At 54.1% G+C, this 5,274-nt stretch overlaps 1 pseudogene; it reads left to right on the top strand.

The window, feature by feature from the left end:
* The first annotated feature begins 1,915 nt into the window (after positions 1 to 1,915).
* LOC111742504 lies at positions 1,916 to 2,033 on the top strand (annotated as a pseudogene).
* The last annotated feature ends 3,241 nt before the right edge of the window (positions 2,034 to 5,274 follow it).

Below are 5,274 nucleotides of genomic sequence, written 5' to 3'. Positions count from 1 at the left end.
GTATAGAGTGGAATTAAAAAGACATTTATAGAGAAACATATAGTCTTAAGTGCATTTACTCTACAACAAGGATGACTTATCCATGAGTAAAGCTTTCAACGAACCAAAAAAGCTTGGAAAAAAAAAAAACAGTGGAAAGAAGTAAACAATAAAGATAAGAGCATAAATGCAAAGGAAATCAACGATCACAAAGATGATCAACAAAGCCAAAAGTGGATTCTTAGAAAAGACAATAAAACAGACAAACATCTAGCGAGGTTAGTCAAAGAGGATGAAACTACAGATACAGAAGATGTTTTAAAAATCACGATACTATAAGCAACTTTTGGCTACTATATATGAAAATATAAGAAAGAGAGAATTTCCGAAAAAATATAGATGATTCAAGTTTACTGAAGAAGAAAAACTTAAGGAAATCAATGACCATTAGAGAAATCAGTATTTTAAAGCTCATCCCTCTCCACTCTCCGCCTTCCCAAAGAAACCCCACCCACGTGCAGTGGAGAGCGGACTGGGACAGAGCTGCTCCTTAGGGTCAAGAAGAAGCAGACAGAAACAGCTCGAGGTCTGGAAGAACTTGAGTCTCACGCCCCAGTCCTCACGGAGGTCCTCTGCTCCATTCCTGCCCTTGTCACTGGTTTCACGTGTGAGCTCCTAAGCTCCCTTCTTTCCTCAGCAAATTCTGCTAGCTTTCTATTTGCGTAACGCAAATGCAAGCAGAGGTATGATATGGCCCAGTAAATGTCAAGAAATGGAAGCCTCAAGAAATAATATGGGGGCCGCCCAGTGCCTCAGTCCTAGGACACCCCTTATAAATACACGCTTTAAAATTCCATGTCTGTGGCCACTTTGGAAACAAACTTTCCTCCTCTGTCTGCTTCTCAAACACCTCCACAGGGGCCTCACGACCAAGGGCCCCACTCATGTCTTCTCTTCTTTGTGCCACACCCCTCCCACCCCGTCCTGGAACGTGGACTTCTGCTCCGGCCTGCTGTTCCTGTTTCAGAGGATCTGAACCTCGGTGCCAGCCACCCGGTCCTCCCCACCCCGTCCCACCCCAGGGCTAGGGGACATGCTGATAAGGCATTTCGGTGCACTGATGGCTCAGTCCCTGCCTGAGACGCAGCAGGCACTTGCTTAGGGTCTGCTCAGTCGGCGTCATAACCCCCGCCTCAGGCCAGCGCAGAACTTGACCCAGCAGTGCTTCCTGCCAGGGGACAGGAGGAGCCCCCACTAGCGGACAAGAGGCTCCAGAGGATCACACAATCCGGAGAGCAGAGAGATCTCAGCGACCCACTCGCCTTTTATCAAATGAGAAGTGAAAAGAGAAAGCCTTATACTGCCAGAAGTGACCAGGCTACTGCTGACCTAGAACTCTCCTTCTGGAAGAGTCTGTCATGCATGGTCCACCTTAGTAAGCTCTCAGCATGAAAAGCAGCAACAGGACAGAGGATGGACAAGCCACGGGGACCCACTCGGGTCTTTAGAATCGATGTTCCCAGCAGTCTTCCCAGCGGCTCTGTGCAGGTCGCCAGAGAAGAACCCGATTTTCTAACGTCCTGGTGTCATGTATTTCAAGCCCAATGATAGCAGGGCTGAAGTCACAATCATAAAGCAGTCGCCAGTTGAATGTGTACAGTAAATATATTTTCAGTCAATGATAACTATTTAATTGGGGCTTAATTAATTAATGTTCACAGAGCATTTGAGATGCTTGGAAGAGACAAGTGCTATTTTTCTATTAGCAGTGGTATTTGAAGGCGTTGGTATTCGTCGGTGTGATAGATCCCGGAAGATTCAACTCGCTGACACTGTACATGAAAATGAGTGTCCTTGTGTGACCCAGCCTCTCTCCACACGACCTTCTCTCCTCCTTCCTCCTTCCAGAGTCACGAGGCGTATAGAAGCTGTAGGGGTCTACTGCCATGCCACCCTGAACAAGCGTGATCCCGTCTGATCTCAGAAGCTAAGCAGGGTCGGGCTGGTTAGTACTTGGATGGGAGACCACTCAGGAAGATCAGGTGCTGTAGGCGTAAAAAACTAAAAAATAAAAAACATAAGAGATTGTAAACTGACAAAGTCATTGCAACCTGTGAGGTCAAGCAAGGGTTGCCTTGCCTAAAAAATTTTTAAAAATAAATAAAAATAAAAAAAAAAAAAAAAAGAACCACTCTTGTGTGTATAAGGCTCAGATTCACAGCATCGGACCCAGACCAAGAACCAGACCTCCATGAGGGTGGGCCTGGGCCTCCCAGCTGCACCCCAGTCCCAGGTATGGGGCTGCCCGCACCGGCCAGGAGCCTGATACATCTCAGTAGAATGAATGACGGCAGGATGTTGGTCTCAACCAGAATGTTAGGCTCCTGCTCTCTCATTGTCGGGACCATGGGCTATTACATCCAAGCTTCTGCGACTGAGGGGCCGAGAGAGGTGAGTAGCACCCACATTTTTCAGGTGCAAAACTGAGAAGCTGCGGTTTTAGGGACTTCTGCCAAGCACCCCTCTTGCTCGTTAGAGGGTGTGAGGGAGGGGAGAAAGGGTGCAGGAAGTTTCTTGTCTTCTAGTTATCCACAGTCACCTAATGAGCGGGGGCAGCAATGGAAGCCCTCCCTCCCCAGGGCCCCAGAACCCCGCCACTCCCCTGCCCTGCCCTCAGCATACCCAGGGAGGGCAAGTCGGTTCTGGGACTTGGGAGGACGCAGATGAAAGCCTGTGACCTTGGCTGGCTTAGGCTGCATTCTCCCCACAGGCACCCACTGGGGAATGCCAGCAGGAAAGTCGGGGGGGAGAGGGAGCCCCAGGGAGTTCTCGCATGAGCCTCTGCATGACAACCTGCCCCTTTCATTGTTCTCTCCAACCCACCTGCCATTTCCTCTCAGAGGCTCCACGGAGCTCACAGAGTAGGGGTCATCCGCGGGGAGGGGCGCGCAGCCCAGGACGAAGGAGGCAGAGCTGCAGGGGGTGGCCCGAAGGAGGCAGAGCTGCAGGGGGTGGCCCGCACAGCTCTCTTTGGGCCACAGTTTCCCTGTCTGGAAAGTGAGCTTTGGACTAGAAGAGCTGTGAGATCCCTTCCAGCTTCAATATGCTAAGATTTTCTTTCCTATTTTTTTTTGATGGACCCCACTGTGTAGCAAGGAGGCCTTGGACAAGTCCCCAAAGCAAAGCCCCTGCTAGCTCATCCATAGAATGGGCATATTACCAGAGCAGCCTGGCAGCTAGAGGGGGACTTTCACCCCAACACACTTCTTGCTTCTGGGTTCTTGGATCCACTACCGAGGTGGCTCAGGGCACTTAGTTAAGAGCTCAGACCTTGGTATCTGGCTGGGCTGGCTTGGGTTCTGGCTTTACCAGTGACTGACCACATGACATTCAGCTTAAGCTCTCTGACCCTCAGTCTCCTCATCTGTAAAGAACAAACTTAACAGATACCTACTTCCTAGGACTGCCGAGAGACCATACCTGCTCACGGCACGTGCGAAGTGCTAGGTCAATGCTAAGTGTCACTTTGCAGTTGGCTGAGGGCTCCAGGGGCCAAGGCAACCACACTGGCCTGGAGTGAGTCACCAGCTCTGAGACGGAGCCGGAACCCTCTCTGATGGAAGACTAGTTCTTGAGTCCCCAGGAGAGCGACACCAAGGCAGCAATGAGCACGGGATGTTCTTGACCCCTTCCCCACTTGCCCTTGGACTACATTCCGAAAAGCCCAGGACCCCATGGGCCCAAAGCTTCTGAAAAGGCCTGATTAATCTCTGGAGGGGACCTGCATGACAGGCCTCCCTCCCTCCCCGGTCTGTCCCACCCCTTGAGCTGTCCCAACTCCCAGTGGCCAGCCTTCCCAAGATCACAGCAACAGATCCTGCCTGCTGCTTTGCTGGTTCAGAGAACGCCCTGCTCCAGCTAGATGGAAGGCGGTGCCCACCAGTGTTACAGCCCCCTGAGCCGAAAGCCTAGGCTCCCCCAGGCCCAGTTAAAGGAGGACGGCAGCCTTGACCTTGGCTGGTCCAAATGTGCATGTGTGATTTGAGGAAGTCGTGCTTTAGACCTTCAGACGTGTTTGCGCCTGGAACGCCATGATTACATCCACTGGCCGCCACCCCAGATCGCCCTGCCCTCTGAACCTTGTGCTCAGGCGTCTTCAGTTGAGACTCTTACCATGTGTGGGCTCCAGTGATCTGTGGACTTCGAGACCTTATAGTGATAACGTGTCCTATTGAGAGAGAGCCATCGTGCATATGCCAAGAGCTACTGTCACTGTCGCCTTAAATCCGCCCAGCCACCCCGGGTGAGGTGGCTTCTACTGATATTTTACCTCCATCTGACAGCTGGGCAAACTGAGGGTCAGAGAGTAACTTGCCCAAGGACACACACAGCCAGGAAGTAGAAGAACAGAATTTAAAGCCTAATCTACGGGACCCCAGGGTTTAGCTCGGAACCTCCTGATGGGCGCCTCCCACTCCACCCGCCAGGGCCCGAGCTCCCTGAGGGCGGGGGCTGCTTCTGGTTCCCTCCAGGCTTCCTCCAGGGCCCAGTGGAAGGCCCGGCATCTGGTTGATCTCTAGCTGGAAAACAGTGTCTACGGACAGGGAGAGGGACTCACAGGGTCTGGTCAGAAGCCCTTCAACCCCCAGCCCTACCCGACCCGGGGACCCCAAGTGCTGGAGAGTTTCGACATCACGCCACACCCACAATACTGGACAGGACTCTAGGGTGGGAACTAGAACGTAGAGGCAGTAATAGGGAGCCGCAGGTGTTCTGGGAGCGAGGGAAGGACACCGTGCAGAAGGGCACAGGCACACGGCTTCCACCGCGGGACTGGGCGCCGGAGGAAACAGCCCCGTCCCTGGCAGACCCGAGGTGCGAGGAGGGAAGACGGGGACAGACACTAGTGGCAGGCCCCCTTCCCAAGTCAGAGCGAGGGAGACCCATCCGGTCAGCTCTCCCTGGCGGGCCCGGCTCCAGCCACACGCCGGCCTTCCCTGGGAGAGGGGGACGGCCAGCGGGGAGGCCCGGACCTGGATCTGGCAAAGCGGGGCCCTTTCACCTGCGTCCTGAGGCAGAGAGGGGGAGCCGCGAAGGCGAGGCGACGCCCCAGAGAGCACTGGCTCGGGCTGGGGTGCACGGGCTGCGTGCAAGGGCCGGGGCGAGCGACCAGGGCGCCCCCTCGGCCGGCTGCCTCCTGCCGGACGGCGGCAGGAAGGTCCCCTCGGAGAAGCGGTGTGCGCGGCGGGCGGGTAACGTGATATCCCCGGGCGCGGACCGCGGCCGCCTGCCCCC

Source organism: Pteropus vampyrus, unplaced genomic scaffold (assembly GCF_000151845.1).
Source record: "Pteropus vampyrus isolate Shadow unplaced genomic scaffold, Pvam_2.0 Scaffold95, whole genome shotgun sequence".
NCBI lineage: Eukaryota > Metazoa > Chordata > Mammalia > Chiroptera > Pteropodidae > Pteropus > Pteropus vampyrus.
This window is presented reverse-complemented; position numbering and strand designations above follow the sequence as displayed.